Here is a 26,043-nt window from a genome sequence, read left to right as displayed (position 1 = left end):
TAAGTGCTACGCTCTTAGTATTTGTAATTTGTATATGTAATTTAGAGCTTTTCTCCCCGGGACTCCGCTGAAAATGGACACATATCCAGCCGGACCATCCCGGTTAACATATGTAAAATAAATAAATAAAATAAAAATAAAATCTCACTGTAATTCCTGACTATCTAAAGAAGAACTGATCCCTATCTAACTTACAGCAAGGTAAGACTGGATGCTGAGTTGTTTACTTCCACAAGCAAGGTGATGATCTTCCCCTAAATTGAACTGACCATGATAACTGTCATAGATTTTTATATCAGGTTCCAAAAAAAAAAAAAAAAAACAAAGCAAGATGATCTGTGAGTTCCATTCCCTCATTGCTGGCTACAGAATGACATCACATTTGATCACATGACTCTGGTAGAGTACAGATTCGGAGCTTTTCTAAGATCTGTTGCAATATTTGAAAATTATAGAATTATTTGTTTAAACATAAACATTTCATCAATTATAATAACACTGCTGATACATTTTTAACATAAGCATCTGTACAAGTCAATGTCATAATCAAATGACAGAAAATTATTTACAAAACTATTTACAAAATTCCAGCTAACTATGCTGGCATATGTTACACATGCACTGCCCTAATCCTCTGACACAGATGGTGATAACTCACATTGCCACATCTCTTCCCCCTTTGAAGACTCAAGCTAGTTTTTCAAGTGACCCTGAAAAAAAGTTGCTTGAGAGAAGTGGGCATATTAGGGAACACATTAACCTATACCCTGTCTTGAGAGTCCCTATGCATTGGCATTGGTGAAGTCTAGACTGGCTAACACAGGGGGTCTTCCCAAAGCCCTTTTAAGCTTTTGGAATGCCTGCTTGCAGGCTGGGGTCCACACTACCTTATTCGGCCTGTTTTTCCTTGTCAAGTCTGTGAGGGGAGCAGCTATTGTACTATAATTGGGAATGAACTTCAGTACCCTGCCGTCCCTAAGAATGTCTTCATCTGCTTTTTGGTAACAGGGGCAGGCTACACCTGAATAGCTTCCACTTTGTCAATTTGTGGCCTAATCCTACCACTCAATATGAATAGAAAAGTGATCCACCACAGCAATAAAAAGAAAAAAAAAAAGTTTAATAGTGAGCGCTTCCATGGGGCTACTGCTTCTTCAGACCAAATAAAACATCAGAAACACAATCAGTATATGTGCTGATTTTGTGGGAAGAGACTATTCAAAGGATTAGATAACTGCATCCTTTAAGGATGTTTGCGACTGTAGGAGTGGTAGAGGAGCACCTTATTTTTCCAATTACAGTAGGAGAGATGCATCTGTTGCACTTAGGCATTTGAATGGCCCTCCCAAGTTGATGTTTACCTATTCTAACAATGTTCGACAATTTTGTGAAGTTATAAGGAAAAACTGACCAATTTTCTTTAGCTGATGACAAGATTATGAACTTGATTGGGAGAGAACCACAGTTTATTTTTAGAAATAATCTGTCCCTGAAAAGGACGTTATGTTATGGTCCCTCCCAGGTGGCATCTGCTGATAGTACTATACATGGTAAGAAGGGAAGATTTTTTTTGCCATAGTTGCAGAGTGTGTTGTTTTATTTGCTTACTGTGTCTGGACTGTTTTTTCACCTAGGATTTTTGCTATGTGTTTGTTTGTGTCTTTCTGCTTTTCCTGGTTAGGGGTCGCCATAGTGGAACTCCGGTTCGCTAATGATTGGTAGTGGATTTTTACATACTGGGTTACCAGCCCTGATGCACAACCTTCAATGAAGGCACGCCCCATTCACGTATGCCTCCACACAGAAAACGCTCTAGCTGAGAATCGAACGGGACAACGTCTTGCTATGAGGCAACAATGCTACCACAGCACCACCACCGCAGTAAGAGTAGTAATTTAATATATCTGGCTACCTGTTGCAAGTGTTCCTGTTTTTATGTGGGCAAGACCACACACCAACGTAGGGAACGTATTTTGGAACATACCAGCAACATTTGTAATATTGTATTAATCAATGCACTAGCAAGCCACATTTCTTCTTGTTCGGGACATAGTAAGTTTAGTTTTAGGGTTCTACAGTTGGCTTAATTGAACATAAGGGGGTAGTGATTTTAATAATTACATTGACAGAGTGGAACTCAAATAGATTGTAGGCCTCCAAGCACATAGGATGCCTGGTTTAAATTATAGTCTATCCCTGAAACCTGTTTTGAAGTGGAGGTGGCAGTTCATTAATTGATTTAGTTCTTCTTTTGTTTTATTGGTTTATTTTTAGTGTTGCTTTTTATTGGTTGATATATCTGTATTTATACTGATTGTGCCTTTGATGATTTATTTGGTCTGAAGAAGTGGTAGCCCAGTGAAAGTGCTTACCATTAAACTTTTTTTCTTTTTATTACTGTGGTGGTTGGCTTACATTTGTATTCATTTTTTTTTTGTGGTAGGTGAACTTTTACCTGTGAGGTATTTGCTTTGTATTTTTTTTATGCCTAACCTTACCACTCCCCACTCTATGTCACAGGTAGGAGACCTCTGCCATACCCACCTGACACTTACTGAGATTAATGGTCAGTCCTGCTCTTTTCAGTCTGCTCAGTACCTCCCTGACATTTTGAGGCTTCATTATGTTATCATAGTACAGCTTGTGGCCCTGCCTCCAGCCTAGCAGGTTTACCATGTAATTAACATTACTGAAATTCCTTACCACTTCAAAGGGTCCCTCCCAAGCTGCCTGCAGCTTATTGTGTCTGACAGGAAGGAGCACCATAACCTGGTGTCCCACAGCATACTCTCGGGCTCGAGCATTCCTGTCATATCAGAACTGTTTCTGCTGTTGGGCTCCTGCCAGGTTCTCCTGGGCTAAGCCTACAAGCTCCCTAAACCTTGTCCTGAGGTTTAGAACATATGCCACAAAAGACTCCTTGTGGAATTCACACTTACTCTCCCATTCATCATGAATAAAATCTAAAGGCCCCCTCACCCTATAGCCATACAGCAACTCAAAGGGTGAAAACCCTGTGGATTCCTGGGGTACCTTTTTGTATGCAGACAATAGATGGGGCAAATATTTGTACCACTCTTTCTTAAACTGGTCTGCAAATGCCCGTAACATGGTCTTTAGTGGAGAGTTTAACTACTCAACAAGACCATTAGTCTGAGGATGGTAGGGGTGGTCTTTAGGTGCTTCTATCCCACAGTGCTTCCACAGACAAGCCAGCAGGTCTGACATAAAATTGGCACCTCTGTCAGATAATATTTCTGTTGGGAAACCTACCCTCTGAAAATCTCTAACAAAACATTTGCCACCTTCTCTGCCTCGATGGAGGACAGAGCCACCACCTCAAGGTATCTAGTAGCATAATCTAGTACTACCAGGATATTCTTCTTTCCTGAGGAACCTGGGGTGCTCAGAGGCCCCAGAATATAGAATTCTTAGTTTAAACATAAACATTTAAATAGTTATAGTACCACTGTTGATACTTTTTTAACATAAGCATCTGTACAAGTCAGTGTGATTTCAAACGACAGAAAATTAGTTACAAAACTATTTACAAAACTCCAGCAAACTATGCTGCCATATGTTATATATGCACTGCCCTATTCTCCTTGACACACATGGCAATAACTCACATAGTCACATATGTAATCCCAAACTTGCAGGCCCAGACATGGACTTTGTCAGCACAAACACCCTGGATCAGTTAGTCTGTATATCCCCTAGCAGCACCAACATCCTCGTCTCTCCTAAAAAATAACAATAAAACTTGGGGCACCAGCTAACCTTTTAGGAATTATTCCAAGGCAAATGTCTTACTATTAGGTGGCACACTGGCTACATTTCAAGACTTCCCAATGAGTGTACACCACTGCCTGTGTGGAACTATTCACAGAAACATTTTACAATCATGCAAACAGTTATATAGAGGGAGCTGTCCACCCAAAATAATAAACACAGGAAAAAAAAATGAAAAAAACAAGACAGCCTGGTGAAATCTCAACAGCAATAGGTTGTTTAACAAAAGGAAAAAATCAAGGCTGAAAATGGGAAGTACAATGCCCTGCAGGGTAAGAACTTCCTCTTGAAACTAAATAAGCAACTCAAGCCAAATGTAAGGAAAAAAATTGCCTGCCAGGAAAGGGCAATCACAAGTCATTCTTCAGCTATGTTTGCAACCTCAAAGGTAATACACAACAATGTGCTGATCTAATTGTAAATGGAGCCACCTATACTGAACCAGATGATATAGAAAATCTACTGGCTGATATATTAAGCTCCAAATTAACTTGGTTCCTCCTCATCCACATCTTAAGAAATGCTCTATACCATTACTACCCTAACTATCATTGGGGAACAGGTCCTAAATGCACCCTCTAAGGTCAAGAAATGTGCTTCAATGAGCCCTGATAATATACCAGGATACCTACTTAATAGCATAAATCATGAGCTACCAGGCTCATTAGAATGTCTTTTTAACCTGTGGCATCAAAACAGGCTTCATTCCAGTTAAAGGAGGACTGCAAGTGTTATCCTTCTGCACAAGGATGGACCATCAAACTAGTCTTGTATGTAAAGTTATGGAAAGTTTTATTATACATATACAAGTAATAACATAGGAAACCTTCAGCCACTGGATCCAACCCAGTCTGGATTCATCATGCCTACTTACCCTGGTGGACTTCTTTGAAAAGGTCACCAAAGCAAACGACAATGGCAAAATGGTGCATATTGTCTGCCTTGACCTGACCAAGGTGTTCAGCCCAATCCCCACTTGGGCCTTGTAAACAAACTCAATAAATTAGGTATAAATCCCTACAGCACCAAATGGAAAGCCAGCTGGCTCAGAGATATGAACCAAGAAGCCAGTATAGGGGAGCCTGCCTCCATAAAAAGACTATGGAGTCCCTCAGGGTTCGGTGCTGGGACCATTCCTTTTTGGCATCTACCTTTCTGAAGTTAAGACTGACACCAAAGGTCTCAGCCTGACCAAGTTCATAGATGATTGCAAAGTGGGCACAGTCACAGAATACTCCAAAGAAACAAATACCCCCAAGAAGGTTTGACATTGACTAATAACTGTTGCCAGAACAATGATCTAAAACTCAATACCAAGAAGTTCATAATAGTATTTTTTGGAAAGATGTACATCCCTGGAAATGATTACAGTGATAACATACCCCTATGAGTAGACCCAGTTGACAGGGATTTGGGAATGCACATAGACAATGACTCTCCAAGAAGGTCTGACACAGACTAAAAAATAATGCCAAATAATGTCTTTGAAAACTCAATGCTGAGAAATGTATAGAAGCATGTTTTGGAAGGTGGCCACCCCTGAAAATTACTGCATTGATAATATACCATTAAGAGTAGACCCACTTGTCAGGGATTTGGGAATGCATTAGACAGTGACTTGGCATTTGACTGCCACTTGTCTACTGCATAAGGAAATAATTCTAAATTGTGCAACTTATAAGCAAGTGTATGGCATCTAGGTCCAAAAATGTCATTGTTCTGTTGTACTCAGCTCTCATTTGACCAGTTGTTGAGTATACTGCCCCTTTTGGAATGTACCTGACCAGGTATATGCAATAACTAGTGCATCCACAGTGGTTCCTCACAAAAATAATACAGGGTGTAAACAACAGGTCCTTCAAAGACTGCCTCAAATCTCCATCTCCTACAGACTGCTGAGAGATGATCTATGCCTGGCCTACAAAGCATCTTCTGTTCCAGCTCTGAGTGGCCTCAATTTGTACATCTGCAAAAGAAATAACATAGAAATACCTGATCTAGGGGCCTAAACTTCATCTGCAACAGAAATACGACATGTTGGAGGGACAGATATGTGTCACAGAGATTACCCTGTCTGGAACAAGCTTCCCATCAATGTGAAGCGGAGTTCTTCCCTGCACCTATTCAAGTGCAACTTGGACCAGTGGATGGGGAATCAGAAATTTAATCCTGGTCTGACATCTATGTCTGTATTAGTCATTGACAGCTTGTAAATGCTTCACCTTCTGTGCCTTAGTTATATATATGCCCCTAATACAAATGTATTGCATCAAAACATGTCAAATACATTTGGGACGCATGGCTAGGCTTAAAAATGTTCCTGAAGGTCATTAGGCTAGTAATCACATATGAGCCTATGAATCTATATCATTTCTAACACTCATCTTCACCCCTAGTAGTGACATCCTTTACAGTTTTGGCTTTCTATTGCTCTGTCCTTTGGGCATCGTCTGATGACAGGATGCATTGTATTGTCAAACTACAACTAAATTCTAGTCACTTTTATAGCTTCTAGGCTAACTCTTCTTTCTTGGTTTTGATTCTAATTTCTGCATGAGTTTCACTGTCTTCCGATTGATATCCTTTCCTAAATGTATCATCTGCCATGCACTTCCCCCGTCTCCCACATTCTCCATCATACTTTAAAATGGGGAGATGTCTTCCTAATATTACAGCATGAGTCACATCAGGGGTTACACATACAGGATAAAACAGTTTTTTTATAACCATGTGAAAGGATATTCTTTTTTATCAACACTAATTCATATTACCTCTACTTTCTGTTTGTTATTCATTTTATGCTTACATAAAAAGGGACTCTTGGGAAGGGTGATCATTCTTCCGGAGTCTAGCATGGATTAAACTTCATTCCCTCTAGAAATTCAGCACACTGTATGGACTTAGTTGCAATACAATGACATAATGCTGGCTCAGACATTCAGTCTGTCCTTTTATCACACTCCTTAGGGACAACTTCATTTGTAGCATGCTTTTCAGTTCTTACAGTTGTATCACTGTCATTATGTTCAGCATCAGAGAACATAGCAGCATGACGCCCCCACACACCTATGAAGCAACATATTATGCTATACATTTTGTTTCACAGAAGATGGCACATTCTGTGATAAAATGTTATACTTACAAGCAGACAGTGCAGATTTAATCATTGTGTTATTGACTAATCAATGTCTACTATAATTACTAGTTTATAAGAGTACCTCACATCACTTCACAATACCAATTTCCTTATATTGCTATGCAAACCTGTTTTAAAACTGTCTACTTTTAAGTGGTTATAATATTTTCAAGTAGAAAAAAAATGAACAAGCACAAGAATCTGTCTAGTTCCAACCTCGCCACCACATGTGTTGAGGAAAAAAAAAAAAAATAGAGAAACTAGTGGTCTTAAAATTTTGTTGATGATCTCACTCACAATAATTTCTAAAAATCATGAAACCCAGGTAGTGTTCCAAAGTAACAAGCCTTTATTCGTCACAGACAAGTGATCCTCAGTAACAAAAAAATCAGAAATATTTTAACAATATTAAACACGTCTGCTTTTATATACTTAGAAGTAGGTGTGGAAAATATAATTATAATTTAATTTTAAACCAGTCTATTCATGGCAAACAATATAAACAGGGCAGTAAAAGTGCATTTTAGAACAGTAAGTACCCACCCCCACACATTACTACTGATTAGATCAAACTATATCCTAGTTAAGGAAAACACTACCTATTTGCAAATTACGTTTCAAGATCACGTATTAAGAAAAGCATAACATATACATAAAAAGATATACATAAAAGGATTTTGAACTAAAATCACTTTCAGCTAACTAATGCAGTGAAGCCTTCATCAGTTCTGTGACAAGAACTAAAATCAAGAAAAAACACACAGCTATCTAACCATAAACATAATTAAACTAGAACACTATACATATAAAAACACATCTGCCTAGTAATATCTAATAAATATTCATCCATGTGCATTAGTGTGCATAAAAAACTAACCCCTGGATTTACTAATCTTCTGTGCAGGACTAGCTTAGTCCTGTATGGAAGTGGCCGTTTAGGAGCAGGATGGCAGCGTGCCATGCATATTAATGAAGGCGCGCTGCCCAAGCTCCTAATCTTGCACAGAGCATGTAAAAGTGCAGGGGGCATGTCTGACAGCAGAGCTTTCAGAATATACACAACCCCGCAATGAAGAACAGCAGAAAGACCAAATGAATGAGTGAGACTGCTCACAGGTGTGCGCATATTCCCAGCAACATTCCCCCACGTGTACAACAGCAATAGTAAATACAAATCAAATAAACAGACCTATTTTTTTTATTATAAATCTGATTACAGCTAACCATAGGTACGCAGGTGTACCCATTGCTTAGCTACTGCTAATACAGCTTAAATGGCTAAAGAGGACAATAAGGAAGATATATGCAAATGAAGCAATATAGTAATAGTGTAGTGGATTGAGCATTTGCTTTATGAGCAGGCATTCCTGGTTCGAGTCCCAGTGCAGCACATTCCATTTCCCATGGCAAATTATGTTATGACCAATATTTTAGTCGCATAACCTACTAAATAACATATATTTATGAACTGAAGTATTGCATTAAATGCACATGTGAGCTGTCAGTGTCATAACATTGAAAAGTCCACAGATAAGCACATGTGCCCATACAGTATATGTACACAGGAATCAAGGATACAAATGGAAGGTAAAATGTGTAATGAATGACAACTCTATACAGCTTCCAAATTCCCCACCTTCCCAAGAACCATTAGATATTACTGTCTAAAACAGTACAATTGTAAGCGGGAGTAAGCAATAGTAAGCTAGTGTAAGCACCAATAAGCAGTAGTAAGCATATTTAAGCACTAGTAAGTGAGTTTAAGCCCATTTTCTCAGGGGAAAGCAATGCGCACACAGGTTAAGCAATATTGAAGCTAACTCTCTGTAAACATATTTAACTGGAGATTAGCATTGCTTACCCTTGGGCAAACCCACACAAACCTTCTTACAACTACTCAAAAGTGCCTTAATCACTCTGTATTCAATGGCTCTTGTTCTGCCCAGCAACAAAATAAACAGCCTTGCAGGTCTTGAACCCAGGACCCTATGTACTATAGTCACAGTAGTTAACCACCAAGACATCACAGCAGTACAGAAAAATGAGGTATCACCAAAGAAGTCCTCACTATAGTAAAATCAAACTGAACCTGTGAAAGGAATCAGTATACAGTCATATGTTCTATAACCCACTACATAACATAAATATGTGAATTGGAGTACAGCAGTAAGCCCAGATGTGAGGTGTAATTGTAAGAGTGTTGAAGTCCCCAATAAAACACAAGGACACCATACAGTGTATGTACACATGAATCATGGATACCAGGCATATATATATATATATATATATATATATATATATATATATATAAGATGTAATGAATAAGAAATCAATGCCAAAATGAAAATATAATGCAAAGTCTAATGTAAGCAACACTAAGCATTGCACAGGCCAGCTTAGGAGGTGTAAGCAATGTATAGGCCATCTAACTCAATGTGCTCAGTGGTATACCCCTTTAAACAATGCCAACCTTAGGTAAGCAGGTTTGCCCATAGCCTAGCCTTTTCAAAATTGGCCAATCATGGAAAAGTGCGGGAAATCGGCCCTACTTAAACCCAACAGGCGGGAATACATCTCATAACTTGTTGTAGCTTCCCCTTGCAGGCACAATGGCAGAAAGGGGAGAAGGTGTGTGCTTCCGGGTGCATTGCTGGTGCATCCAGGAGTCCAGAGTCATGGCAGGACTCCTTGTCAAAGACCATGAGCAGAGACTGCTGCAGGGCCAGTACCAGGGTTCCCAATATAAGGCAGAAGCCTGGGACCATCTCACCCATGACCTTACCAGTGCCACTGGCATACCCCGAACTGGTCAGCAGGTCAGGCATCACTATGCCAACCTGAAGTGGTGTAAGGGGGACCTCTTGGAGCAGTGGATCCAAGAGGCTAGGATGGCAGGGGCTGTCCCAGCTGTGTGCAAGTATCACTCCACTATGTGTGTAATAATTTCCAGCTCATGTATATCATGGATAGGCATGGCTAAATATTCCTCTTATGTCCTCCACAGCTGCAAGAGGGTGGGACGTGAACCAGGAGGCCCACAGAAGTCACCTGGAGAGGTTGCGATGTGAGGCAGGTCAGTAATACTATTGCATGTACTGTCATAGGAAATAAATCTAAAAGTATTAGTAAATTAATTGTATGAAACCTGTATTGTTTAAAGTAAGTACTATATACACCACAGAATATGGCAGGAAGAGTCTCATATAGTTTGTATGTAAATAAAAGCATAATAGCCTGACAATAAAAGTCTAACTGCATGTGTATACTCTGGTATCATATGGTAATGTAGATTTGCAATCACGTAATAGTACTGTTGTATTAAGCACTGTTACCTACACTGTGCAACATAAATAGAATGTGTAGGAATGCCTTTATATGACTGGTGTAATCTCCAGAGGCCATTTAGTACAACTGAGACACATAGACAGAAAACAGTGAAATGGCAGACAACAAAATCTGAATAGCCCATGCAACTGAGACGTGAACTGTCTAATTTTTAGCACACACAGCAATGGTTCGAATCCTGGCAGTGGTAGTAGTCTACATACACACTCATACCCCACAACTATACAGATGTGTCCAGAATGTCCAGTAAAGTGGCCCATATTTGCTGCCTGTCAACCTGTCCCCCTGGGAAATCAGTGGGATGATCCCAGATGTATAGGCAGCAAACAGAAAATACAACTGATTGACACACATCTATGAGAAAAAAGCTGGCACACTAGCAACTCTCCAAAACCTTATGATAGTAAGAAGCCACATATGTCCCATTTACACCCCCATGTTGGCAAGCTGTGGCCAGAGTGTGTACAGTAACAGAGTAAGATGTATGTGCATAATAGTAATGTGGAATCTGGTTTATAAACTCAAACACCCCGGAATAGCTGGTCACCACACTCACAAGAGGTGACAACATACTGGACCTGATCATCACCAACATGGGGGATCAGTGCTCCACACAAGAGGAAAACCTCTCGCTGGTAAGATCAGATCATAAACTAATCACAGTGGACATCCACATCCTGACCCCACCCCAAGTCAAGGAAACCACTGTGAAAAACTTTTCAAAAGCCAACTTCACACCTCTCAAGACCGAGGTGGAAAGTTTCATAGCCCCCTTGCTAAAGGATAATGCTGCCCAAACCACAGAATCCTTTACACGTGCATTCTGTGAGCATCTACAGGGATGCATGGATCAAGCCATCCCAAGTAAAACCAAAACTCACTCTTCCACAAAAAGGAAACCAGTCTGGTGGTCCCCGGCCATAAATAAGCTTTACAACAGAAGGAGGAAACTACTACATGATAGAGCTAAATCCCAAAAAGGAAAGGCATCACTGATCAATATTAGCAAGAAACTACAATCCCTCATTAAATCATCTAAGGTCAGTTTCGAAAGAAAAATTGCCAAGGACTCTAAAGATAGCCACAAAGCTTTCTTTAGCTATGTTAAAAATCTAGGTGATAACTCTCAGATATGCTCTGAGCTAGTGCAAAATGGCAAAAAATGCACTGAAACAACTGACATTGCCAACATCCTGGCTGACAAGTTCAGTGCAAACTTTACCCCCCCCCCCAGCCCCAAAAGGGCCCGTGTCTATCCCAGAAGAATGCAGAGCCCCAGACATCATGGACACACTGGTAAAAACAGCCCTCTCCAAAACTAAGAACACAGCATCATTGGGATGGTGTCCCAGGCTGCATCTTACACGAACTCCAAAAGGAACTAAACCCTCACCTAAATTCACTGTTCAGACTCAGCCTTACCACAGGCTATGTACCCAAAGAATGGTGTACAGCAACAGTCATCCTGCTCCACAAAGGTGGTGCCACAACAGAACCTGGGAGCTATCGTCTTGTAAGCTTGACTAGCCTGGTCTGCAAAACTATGGAGCGAATCATTATGGAACTCATAAACAGAGACATTGGGAACCTCCAGACACTGGACCCTCTCCAATTCCGCTTTGTTAAAGGCAGATCCTGCCTCCTAAACCTAGTTGACGTCTTTGAAACAGTCACCAAGGCCATAGATGAAGGAAAGGTAGTCCACACAGCCTATCTGGACATCGCTAAGGCCTTCGACACCATTCCACACTCTGGCATCATAGATAAGCTCACCAGCTTGAACATTAATCCCTATGTCATGAGATGGGTGGCCAACTGGCTCATGGATAGAACACACATGGTCAGAGTCGCAGGTGCCATGTCTGACTCTAAACCAGTTACAAGTGGTGTCCCATAGGGCTCAGTCCTGGGACCCTTCCTGTTCAGTATATACTTCTCTGAGATACAGGCAAGCATGCGAGGACTATTGCTGACCAGGTTTGCAGATGACTGCAAACTGGGGGCCATAATTGACTCACCGGCTGACACAGACATCCTCCAGAAGGGTCTCACAGAGACAGATACCTGGTGTCAAAACCATAGCCTCAAGCTGAATGCCAAAAAATGCATAGTCATCCCCTTTGAGAAAAACAAAGTGTCCACGAATTATCACATAGGTGGTAATCCACTAAGTACAGAAGGTGTAATTAGGGACCTGGGGACCCAGGTAGATAGCAACCTCTCCTTCGATAATCACATTGCCAAAGTGGTTAGAAATTCCTTATATGTAGCCCACCTAATCACGAAAGGGTTCACCTCTAGATCAAGAGAGGCCATTGTGCCCCTCTACTCATCACTCATTGGGCCCAGAATAGAGTACAATGCCCCATTTGGAATGTACCTTACTCAACACCTGCAACAGCTGGAAAGACCACAGAAGTACCTCACCAAGAGGATCATGGGCCTCAAAGATATGCCCTATGCAGCTCGTCTAAAAAAAACTCCAGCTTTACTCGGTTGCTTACTGCCTGCTCAGAGGTGATCTCTGCCTGACGTATAAGGCCATGTCCAACCCAGAATTACTGGACACCAAATCTCTTAGAGCCACACGCTCCAATAAACTAAACCTCAGCAGAACAATAAACAGAACATGCTGGAGGGATAGATTCCTGTCTCAGAGAAATCTTGACGAGCGGATGGGAAATCGTAGGTTTACCCCTGGGATCACTTCAGTGGCCCTGCTAGACAGAGGCCCAGGAAACTAATTTAAAGGGGAGGTGAAAGCCAACACATTCTGGCTAGGCTTATAAATGCCCTTGGGCAGATAGCTTAGTACCTACCTATGAACCTATGAACCTACTGTGTGTGGCAACATTCAGGTAGTGCTAACAAACATTTCTCCCACAGGTCTGTCAGATACCAACACTGTGCCCAGAAATACAAGAATGATACCCTGTACTGGTACTGTTTACTTTGGTATTGCATGGCATTGTGACTGATGCAGTTGCTCTAAATAATAAGGTATTACTCATCACTGTTGCCCACACTGTCCAACAAAATATAACTGTCTGGGATATCCTGTATAAGAGTGTTGTAATACAAGGTCAGAATACAAAACCACAGGAGAATTATAAGACAGAAGGCAGATAGGAGATATACAGCAATATCTATATAGCACACACAACTCTGATGGACAGTGTTTAAGCTGTAGCAGACACAGCCATGGTCTGAATCCTGGGAGTGGAAGTAGGCTGCATAAAGAATCATACCCCACAACTGTACAGATAAGACCAGAATGTCCAGTATATGGGTCCATATCTGCTGCCTGTCACCCTGTCCCCCTAGGAAGTCTGTGGGATGATCCCAGATGTTTAGGCAGCAAACAGGGAATACAACTGATTGTCACACATCTATGGGAACAAACCTGTCACTCTAGCAACTCCCGAAACTGTTATGAGAGTCATAAGCCAAGTATGTCCTATCTACACCCCCCCCCCCCATGTTGTCAAACTGTGTCCAGAGTGTGTACAGTAACAGAGTGAGATGTATGTGCATAATACTAATGTGTAATCTGGTACTTTGTGTGGCAACATTCAGGTAGTGCTAACAAACATTGCTCCCAGAGGTACGTCGGATACGAACACTGTGCCAAGAAATAAAAACCTTGATACACTGTACTGGTACTGTTTACTCTGGTATTGTATGGAATTGTGAGTGTTGCAGCCATTCTGAATAATAAGGTATCACTGATCACTGTCACTCACACTGTGCCACATAATATAACTGTGTAGGAAAGCCTGTATAAGAGTTGGTAAGTCACTAAAGGTTGAAGAGGGCAATAGTTCAGATATGCCCCGGTTCACCTGCATGTGGACAAGACATGGCCAGAGAAAGAGATGGATAGCTTTGTGCACAACATCAACCCAGAATCTGGGAGTATGTGTAGAAACAGTTAGTGTTAACAAATATTTCCTCCACAGGTATACCAGGTAAGAGGTGTATACTGCAGGTAAAACCAGTTAATGTATAAAGATGACAACAGCCATATCACTGTCCAAACTAAGGCTATAGGGTAGTGTAGTAATACTTGTAAGGTACAGATAACAGCACTGAATAGGAAAGCAATGTGGACTACAGGAATATACTAGTTGTTAATTGACATCCCCCCCCAACCATATCTCCAACAATAAACTACATACCCACCTCAACTGGTATGTAATAACTTCACTGTTCTTATTATGTCCTATTGGTTGATATTTATTTAAATCTGCTTCCATGCATGTGCCATACTGAAATATTCCAACATTGGTGGCATGGTGCCATCAATGTACCTGCATGCTGTTGTTATTACCACTGTGGTCCCATATATGCATGTGTTCTGTTTTCTATGCAACTGTTCTGTGTCTGGTGTCTGGGTTAATGGGAATATCTATGCTTGCTGTTATACCTAACCCTGTAATGTGTTGACTATTACTAACCCACATATGATGATAAAATTTAAACAGCATAGCACGTTTGGGAAGGCTGGTCCCAGTGGACCCACCTGTCCCACCTCAGCTGGCCATGGCACTGGGCATCAGCACATCTAGGGCCCAACCCAGCACCTCCTCGTTCATTTGTCCTGCACCACCTCAGGGTGAAACCACCTCAGGGGATGAGGCTCATCCCCCCGGGAGCGGGCGTGGACAGGAACCTGTCACCCGTTGCCAGGTCCAGGTCGTGGTGCATAGCGAGCTCCGCAGGGAGTTTGGAGATCTGCTACGCCAGCTCAAGGGCCATGTGTCACAACTAGAGGGTTGGCCTGGCTCTGCAACTCAGCCCCCAGCACAGCCACCTTCAGGGCTGTGAAGGTGCAGTGGTGACTGCCCATGGGTGGGGACCTCAATCCTACTGTTTCCACTACTAGGGGGCTCAAGGGGTTCTGATTTCACAACAGCCCTCTCCATCAAGGTGTCTATCCCCACATGTGTCATATACTGGCCCTGTATGCATCTTGTTTGTCTTATCTGTTAACCTACCCAAACTATCTCCCCATATATACCTACTATCCCTCCCCAACATCCCACTCTCACCTGAAAAAAAGGGGCAATCTTTTCCCCCAAAAAATCTTGCCCCATACATAGCTGTCCATTTTGCACATGTGTCCACTGGACACATGTAATCTGGTCTAATTGGCATCACAACATATTATTGTTGTCCTCACCCCTTTCTCAGGGGTTTGAGTGTCCAAATCTACCTCCAAATTCAGTGTATATGCACAGCTGTTTCTGTAGAAGAAATGGGCAGCTATGGACCTTCCCTACACCCATCCTGCACATCCCTAGCTATTTTTCTTACTGTCTTTCCCTCTTTGTGCCCCTTTTTCACCACTTTCCTATCAACCCTTTTTTCTTTTCTTTTAAAGAAATTAGCACAGGGGTAAGCGTGAGTAAGCACTTTTAAGCAGCAGTAAGTGGATTTAAGCCTGTTTGTGCAGGGGTGAGCAATGCCTACACAGGTTAAGCAATTGAAAAGTTGAGTATAAGAAACTGCAACCGGAAGTTAGCATTGCTTACCTCCATGCAAACCCACACAAACCCGCTTACAACTGCTTAAAAGTGCCTTAATCACTCTGTATCCAATGGCCCTTGTTCTGCCCAGCAACAAAATAAACAGCCTCTGCAAGGCTCAGATCCAGGACCCTGCACACCATAGCCAAAGTGATTTACCACTAAGCCATGTCAGATATACATAACCCTGCTGTTTTCTCAAACATATCATCCAGCCCAGTCATTCAACAGTACAGAGAATGTATTTCAACATGTAGATGTGTGTGTGTGTGTGTGTGTGTGTGTGTGTGTGTGTGTGTGTGTGTGTGTGTGTGTGTGTGTGTGTGTGTGTGTGTGTGTGTGTGTGTGTATATATATATATATATATATATATATATATATATATATATATATATATATATATATATATATATATATATATATATATATATATATATGTGTGTGTGTGTGTGTGTATAGGTATATATGGACATACACCTGTAATTAAAAATGGGAACATAACAGAAACATATATGTCCACATGCACCGTTAATGGGGTTGAGAGGCCCCAAACAACATACGTCTTGTACGAATTGGTATCCCACCCCCCACAGCCAAACACATCTGCCCTGCAATACACTAGCAACTGTTGCAGATCCCATAATCAGGACCTGACATGACATGGGCACAAGATGTTAACAGTACTCCATCCCACCTGTATGATCTCAGGCTGGTATCAGTAACATATCATGCAGTGCAGTCTGGCTCCCATAGGGAATGTACAATGTGAAAGCAATCAATATCCCTATGATACATATACTCAGACACATATATGCAGATACAGATATACACACACATATATATATATATATATATATATATATATATATATATATATATATACATATACACACGCAGAGATATGTATAGGAAGATACATATGTAGAAGGTGCACACAATACGGAACAGCCACTATGCCTTTAGTTACCACCTTACCAACTGGACACTGTATGAGCCACCCATACAAATGATAATCATTGCCTACAACATATACCTACAGAGAGGTCAAAGGATATAACACCACACACACAGGTTTGCATACATGGGAAAGCTTTATTTGTGTACTATTACAGTTGTATATGCCATGTCATATAGCTGTTTAGCCACTGACATCCATATAAACAGAGTAATGCAACTGTGAAACAGTTATACTAATGCAGTAGTCTGGAAAGGTTGGCATATGTTGCTGTCCAGGCCGAGGCCTTCAAGTAATACAATAGTAAAAAAAGACTGGGCCACAGGATACCAAACAATCAACAGTAAGTAATGCAGATGTTCAGCAGCCTCTTTTTACACTCTGTACACAATCCCAAGGGGTAAAGACCTCAGTTGACACAATGGGATGTAACTGTTACATAACAAGGCATAACTGACACTATCACAATCACACTGACAAACAGAACAGTCTGTATGGCAGGAGGCAGTAGGCCTGCATTTAACCAAGGTGGACTGTATGGTAATGTACATCCAGATATCTTAAGGCAGCTTACCCCTGATACCCCCACATGTTGTAACAGCCTAGGTTAGTTATGGTGCATCCCCCCCAGACTCAATAATACAGGGCCATATACCACTGTTACATACACTGGCCTCTGGAGTGCATAAGGGCACACATGTATTGTGTAGGTGAAGCCCACACACATATATGGCCCCAACCCCAGAGAATGTGCTGGGGACACAACAGCAGTGGACTGATGACAGGAATGGCAGAATGACATACTCACAGCCCACTACAGAACAACCCCTGACAGCATGTCATATGTGCAAAGCCTGGTATGTATGTGGAGGATAGAGGCTGGAACACAGGCCCGTTTGTGTAAAACTGTTGTCATACGCTAAGCAAGTCACTGGTGTTACAGGATAGTCTGCAACATACCCTTAGTCAGGAATATGAAGTTAGAAACAGAAATGGATAGTACTGATAGCACTCAACACACACACTGCCAGTGATATATCTGACACAAGACCTGTGTGGTGGACAGACAAAACATAATAGGCACACCTCTGGTCATCAAGAGGATAGGCCCACAGTTGAGAGCTATGCAGACAGACTGCATTCCAAGTTAAACTAGTATGTACACACAAACCCTGTAACACCAGTGCTATAAAATGCAAACAACAACTCTACTTACACTCTGTCTGTAGTTCTGGAACCTCCTACAAATATGTAGCTGGCCTGAATGTGCAGGTTCTCCTGTAAGAGGTATTGCTACCTGCTGTCTGTAACACTGATGCCCACACACAGGAAGGATGTCCATCATGCAGGAAAGGTAAAGGGACCATGACCACATGATGTAGGGATTTATAGTACTTGGTTGCCATGACAGTGGTAATTGGAAGAACTACACAGCATGCTGCATGCAGGTAGCAAGTGGAGGACACTAATTGGTGCAGAGGTGATCTTCTGATCATGTGCATCACCTACAAATTCCATGCTGCAATCTATGCAAACCAGCTCATTCCATTTACTGGAGAGGGACTGAGAGAGAGAGAGAGAGAGAGAGAGAGAGAGAGAGTGTATAAGAAAAAAAGGAATACCAAACACTCTAGAAGAGTATGCAGTCCCAGAACAGGTATGTGAAGTAAACATGTATGTAATTGACCATAGTACTTGGTCCATAATAATAATGAGATAGATGATGTGGAATGCTTTATATGTGCCTTCAGCTGTTGTAATGATGTTCAGCTGAACAACTGCTAAGGACAATAGAGTCCGTCACTGTGGGTAGTGGGCCATACCCCTCAACCGTACAGAGCAGCACTGACCGATAAGATGTAAGTCATCATAGTGTGTGCTGTGTGATGGGAAGTATCTATGTTACATGGCCAATAGCTGGTGGTGGAAGTAATGCCATTATGATGGACACATGGGATCCACTGCCCACCCCTTGCAGGATACTCAGGTTATTCCGTACTGTAGCATGCAGGAATGCCATAGGTCTGTAATATGGTTACCTGAAATCTGGCCCTACATATACCCTCCTAATGTCAGGCTGTGTCCATATGGGGCACCTGTCTGTGTTGTAGCAAGGCAGAACAGTGCAGCTGTGCAGGAAGGTGTTGTGAGATTGTGGACCTGATGTCTGAATGTACCCCACATATAGGTATGCATATGTATATATATATATATATATATATATATATATATATATATATATATATATATATATATATATATATATAAATATAAAATATATAATATATATATATAGCTACATGTATGTCCACATATATACAGATACCCATGTGTAGACATATATATATGAGCACATATGTACATTACATATATCTACACATATATAGATGTATACCTATATGCACATGTCTACATATATACAAACACACACACACACAAACATATATGTATGTGAATACATGTCCCCTATATTACTACCACAATGCTGCATGCTATGTGTGAAGAAACAGCACACATAGCAATACACACAGATATCTACAGCTGTCAGTGTGTGCAACATAGATGGGTATGTCACATGTGAACCCCTTGTTGGGATCACATTGCCCTTGTCTGTGAAGTATAGTATTGGAATATGGAGATGTCTGGCAGGTATAGTTGTGGAGGTGCTCAGGGTGGTAGATATAGAGGACAGTCTACAGGGGTGGTATGTGACACATGTTGTGGGTAAACACCCTGGGTGGTGTGTGTGGTCTGTGATGTGGACGCCCCATGGGCCCAAATATGGACACAATGGGAACAAGCCTCCCACCCATTGCTACTCAAAACAGCAGTCCACGTCTTGAAGGTGCCTGGCCTGGAGGCGGAGCAGGAGGAGCATGTTGGCCCTGTGAATGTGTACTGGGTGCCTCAGAGTGATGTAGCACATCCCACTTGTGTCTGTGGAGCCCATTATGGAACAGACCCTGGACCTGCCCTCAGGAGACAGGAACATGTCTGTGTGTGCCCCCGGGGGGACAACATCCCCTAGGTTGGTTCCACCTGACGGTATTGCTGGACCAGTACATGAGGAGGTCCAGGGTCAGACACACATGTGATGTGGCCGGGTAACATGGGCAGATGGGTGTGGAGAGGTGTTCTGCTGTGCAATAGTACATATGCATGCTATTGTGTCACTGTTATAGAACATATGTTGGTAGTAATAGTCTACATAATCCCAGAACATGTCAAACAGCATGCATAGATATCCCCAATAACACAGAATGTCAGATGTGCAGCAATCACAAAGCAGCCATACCACAGGCATATATGGAACCATAGTGGCCCTGAAAATGGCACGCAGGTGAATAGTTTGTAACAGGCCAGCAATGATAGTGTCCACACAGGGAACATGGCTACAAACACATAGCACAAAGTGTGGTACAATACAATATCTGTCCCACTGGTAGGTAAGCTGTAGCCATACCTAATGAGTTGTGTGTACAGTTTGTTGTCACTGATATGGTGGGGGGGTAACAGAGATGTGTATTAAGAACTGTGGCAACCTTTCTGTATGAGTTTCTCAGACCTGTTTCCATCCTTATGTTTTTCAGTCAGGATGTCACATGCATGGCTACCATCTTATTCAGCTGCTGAAAATGAAGTAGTGCTAACCTATTAAATCCAGCACTACCCTGTCCTGTTTGGCCAGGCCACCCATGATCAGCAGGAGTGGACCACCCTGTGGAATGACCTAGTCTACATGGTCAATGATATCGGACTGCACAACCGCAGTTATGAGCAGGTCCAACATCATTGTTCTACCCTGCTTCACAATGCCCATTGGCATGCTGCTGCAGTCTGGGGGGGATCACATTGCCATGGGGAGCATCCATCCCCCACTGACACATGTGGAGGAGCTCCTGGCCAGCCTCGTGGCACCTGCCCATCTGGACACACACCAACTGCCATACCCCTTTGTGAAGGTGGGTGCCACCCACACACCGGCCGAGAAGCATGCAGGTAAGGCCACAGGGCACATCCATAGACCACTGTTGCATATACATCCACATCGGTACAGGTAGATCATGCATATCTGACATGTCATAGATATATTTTGTTGCTGCATAGTAGTGATAAACACATGTCCATATGTGGTAGTGTTGTGGAAATGTACTGTTGATGTATTGTAATACTGAACCCACCCTGTACCACTGCCACAGTTGTGGCCACTAACTATGCATCTCTCACCCTCTTATGTAGGTCCCTCCAGGATACCACCAAGGCAGCAGCCTGTAGCTGGTGAGTATGGTTTATGCAGATACTTGCCAATACACCGGGTATGTAATGGCTATGATATATGCCATGCACACATCTAACACACTTACCTAGAATGCATGCTGTACATGTGCATGTATTGTTGCTGTGAAATGCACGGCATCATCGGGGTGACCATGATGGGGTATTGAAAGGGTATGTCAGACAACTGCATGATAACTTATTCTGCCATTGTGGAATGTGTCCACAGGGAGTAACATAATGGTGGGAGACATGGCTTACAGTAGGACCATGTTTGGAGCAACACCCATATATCGTGCTATACCAATTTATATACCTGTATGACAATGGAAACTGCTGCAGAGATAGACTATGGTGTAAGGCATTACAATGGTCCACATTATCAGCTGGGACTAGACTGCAACACATGGTGTTCAGTGTATGGGACACTGCAAAGTGACAAACATGTGTAGGGCTTACTCGTCATGCATCTGCAAAGAGGCTGAAGGAGGGGGGAGGGGTGTCAGCATGACACACCAGTGCACTGCAGCAGGGATTCTAAGGATGCTAAGAATGGCTGTATCTGCACATAGTCAGGTTCAGGACCTGTGGTAGCTGTAACCCTACCCCCACACCAATAGTGATGGCAGTGTGTGAACACCAAGGGATGTGCACACGAGTAAACCTTGCAATCATGCAGAATAGGGGGACATGTGTAGGGCAGACTGAGCATACACTGGAAAATGAAGATGGCCCGTGCTAGTATACCCCTGCTAGGAGTAGTGACTGCTGTAATACACACAACAAGAGGTGTAACAGACCATCATGATAAGGGTTTGCACACATATGCCCACATGGTGTGTATGCATTATGGTCAGCATCCGCACACCTAACACATTCCATAGACACTGCATGTGAAAGTACAAAACATATGTCACATATCAGGTTCATGTACTGCTAAGATATGCGGTGATGTGGTCCCATGGCAGATCAAGGATGGATGCATCATATCAATAAAGTTGTGTACACCCCCCATAGCCATGGTGTGCTCTGATGGTTGTCAGTTTAAGAGTATTGGATTGGTCATACATGGTCCTCTGATGTTCAGAGCTGTGCATCAGCCATCAGGCATTCACAAATGACATCTGTCCACATATCATACCAGGTATGCGTTGCTGGAAAACATAGGGGCTGTGAGCATTAAAGCTGACATAACCAACACAGTAGTATGCATTCAGCAATGGGCTGTACACCTGTGAGGATTGGTGCACAGCAAATGGCAAGGTGCAGGACTGGTGCACAGAAATATCATGTTCATGGGTGCAGTGGTATCCAGGGGAAGAGGCTTCATCTAGTGACATAGCACATGCATCACACACATGTATACTGTTGCCAGCATAGATTGAATATGGCTGCACTGCATGCTGTCAGGTACCATATGTTATGCATGTTGACAGAGGGGTAATAGGAGGACTGTGTGTACTATCATTGTGCACCCTCACCTGTATGTGTGCATCCTGGTGGGTAGTTACTTTGTCTGTAGGATCACTCAGGTGAAGTGGAGGGAGGTTGATGCACATAGGATGTTTGTGTGCATGTGTGTGTGTTTGTGTGGCTGGCCATGTATGCACATGTGTGATTGTGGGGTGTTCATACAGCAGTACCTTCCTCGGGGATCATGCAGTACATGTATATGGACTGCCACATTACACATCAGGAATACTTGTCATGTGTGTAATCACAAGACAGCTGATAGTATAATATAGTCTGTAGCATGGAACAGGCATTGAGAGGGAAGGTAGACACCAGGTACACCCTTAATATCGCATTCAGCAGAGAGGTCACCTACACCCAGTATGCAGCACTACAGATGCATTGAGGAAGTACTAGTCAACACCAGGGAGTTTATCTAAATATTACAGTTGTCACATGATAGGCTGAATGAGCAGCATATCTGGTATGTACTGAGCATTACATACACATGACACACCAGTACGTGATATTATGGATAGAAAATAGTAGCCCACACATATAGGGGCCATGCTCATGATGTCCGGACATACAGAGGGTGCATAACAAATGACAGCAGTGAGACCATGTAAAACCACTACACACAGGTTAAGCAGGTAATGTAGTAAGAGGTCTTGTGTTGTGACCGCTTGTGTAGGCATTTAGAGGACTGATATGTTAATGAGTGGTATCAATGTGTGTATGTTAACAAGTGTGATCCAGGATGGGGTACCACAATGAAATACGTGGGACTGTCTGTAAAGCCATGGACAGGTAGGTATTACGGATGTGTGCGTGTGTGCATGTGTGTGTGTGTGTGTGTGTGTGTGTGTGTGTGTGTGTGTGTGTGTGTGTGTGTGTGTGTGTGTGTGTGTGTGTGTGTGTGTGTGTGTGTGTTTGTGTGTGTACTGTTAGGCAATGCTATACAGGTTTTAAAGTGCATTTATTGTTTTACCCCACAGGTGGCGAGGTGGGTCATGGTCCCTTCTGCATGAAATCTGATGTTGGTGCCCATACAGACAATAAAGATGATAATAGTACTGTTGAGGCACAGGTGGGGTTGTCAGGGGCTGACACTGTGCCAACATTTGACATCCCCCTTTTAGCCACCCCATCCTCGCACACAGTTTCAGTGCCTATACATACTCCATCACCAGTTGCCATAGCGGAGGGACAGCTGGCGTTTGGTGGCAGTGCACAGGAAAGTGTGGTAACCAAGACTACTGTGTGCAGTCACAGCAGGCATAGCTGGATGTCCAGCAGGGCACCACATAGGCAGATGTCCCAGGGTGCTCATGGTAGGGCCGCTGGGCATCATGCTCCTGGCAGTGACGACATAGCTGGTACCAGCAGATGCATGTTTCAGGCTGTCATGGTGACACAGGCACATATGGAACATTACACCAGACAGGGCCTGAGGCTGTAGAGGGCTGCTCTCACATCTGCAAGTGACAACACTCGTGAACTGGCTGGTGCCATCTGTGCATTAACTGAGTTCATGGATAGATGGTCTGGTGAGATGATGGCCCTCATCGAGCGTGGTCTGTCCGTGCTTGAACGTGTGGTGGGAGTGCAGCGACAGCTCTGTGGATGTAGGCCAGCAATGCCAACAGCTGGCAGTCAACGTGGAGATGCTAGGACACCATGGGGCTCCCATAGTGGCAGTATCAGTCCCGGCAGTGTGGGGGGGTGCTGTCCACACCACACCACAGCAGGCCAAGTGCACATGGTCCTGGCCAGTCCCAGGAGGGGCCTGGTACCAGTAGACATTTGTCATCAGCAGGTGAGAGTAGCACATCTTGGCCTGTACCTGGACGTGCCCATGGAACACCTGGCAAGCACAGTCCACGTGTCTGTGGCCAGAGGCAGTGAACTGCAGACTCTGCCAGGTATGGTCTGCAACTGTCCATAAACACCTGTGTAGGGCAGCCACATGGCAGAACTGTGTGCATGCATACCCACACAATATAGAAACATACCTAGGGCAACCCCATACATACACACACCACAGCACCATGCCCAGCTCACCGTAGTACACCCCTCACCCACACATGTGATGTCAAATGTATGGCCAATCCTCGGCCTCTGGCAAACCATCACACGCTTTGCATATGATGATACCTGTGCCTCATCCCTGTCATCCATACCATCAATGCAGGGACAGGCTAATATGGTTCTGATGCACATGGTGACTGTACTACAGTGTACCACAGTACTGCAATGTAACATGTTGTAAGGAGTAAAGTGTAATGCATATATGGCAGGTAGTGTAGCAGTCCAGCAATGATGCATTATAGCTGTTAGTAACACTGTTTGGTTGTGGTCTCTATAATGTTATCCATTTGTGTTGTAGGTGTACCTGTGTCAGCATGAGGATGGTCTACAGTTATATTCCACAATGGGGTATGGCACTCTGGTGACACCATGGCTGTGACATAACTGAGGTACAGTTGAACACATCTCACAGGTTACTAAAACAGTTATTGCCTCTGCCACATGGACAGGTGACCCGCTGAGGTGTCTATACCCTGCAACCTGATGTATACCCATCCACATACGTGCACACTGTTACTTGGCAACACTGGGACTAGACCCCTACCTAGCTATGTAGTGATACTGAAGTGTGTGGCTTACATTGCACACACCACACAGCATTTAGGGTGAGGTGTGTCCCAGGTTATGTTACATGCAGAACATCCCCAGACATGTACAGTATGTTAATGGGGGGTGTAATGGGTGTATACGGACAATATGTAGTGTGACATACCTTCATATACATATTAACAGACACATAACAGGCAAACACACATCCGAGATACCAAGGCCTATCATTGCTAACTAACTTGACCATGTGTCCAGTGTGTTACAGGCAGGCTGCACACAGCACGTGCATAACTGGCTTGGATTGTGGTATCAGTTACCTGTATGGTTGATGGTGACAGTGGTAACCTTAATGTGGTACATGGGACATATACCGGGTGTACCTTGGTGTAATGACAATGTACACAGCACCCACATCCCCCAATGGATATTGTACTCCCTGAAACCCATGATGACACTCTGCCATACCCACCATCACACATTGGCTGCGACTGCAATACAACCCATAATATACCACAACAGTGGTGCGTATGCCACACGCGTAGTAAGGTATTGCATTGTCATGCCTCACCTATGGACAGCAACATTATCTGTACTATTATGTGGCAATGGGTAGTGTAATAGGAGTATGTGGCTTTGGAATGCTTTACCCTACAGATAAATGGACATGCACAACTACACATACATGCCAGAACACAATGGGTATCCCATGCCTATCACCCCATTTGTTGGGGTGGTACTGCAAGGCTCATGCAGCCGGTATGGGGAGGGTCTTAATAGGGTGAATGTAATGTCCCATACAGCAGCAGCCACAACTGACTATGGCAAGGGGTGTTGCATTGGTTGTGAAGACCCTCATGGAATTCCCAAGTACAGGTGTGCTAACACACAGACACTGCTATACTCAGTCATGCACACATACA

This window comes from Protopterus annectens, chromosome 7.part0 (genome assembly GCF_019279795.1).
Source record: "Protopterus annectens isolate FY-2018-M chromosome 7.part0, PAN1.0, whole genome shotgun sequence".
In the NCBI taxonomy this organism is placed as follows: domain Eukaryota; kingdom Metazoa; phylum Chordata; order Ceratodontiformes; family Protopteridae; genus Protopterus; species Protopterus annectens.
This window is presented reverse-complemented; position numbering follows the sequence as displayed.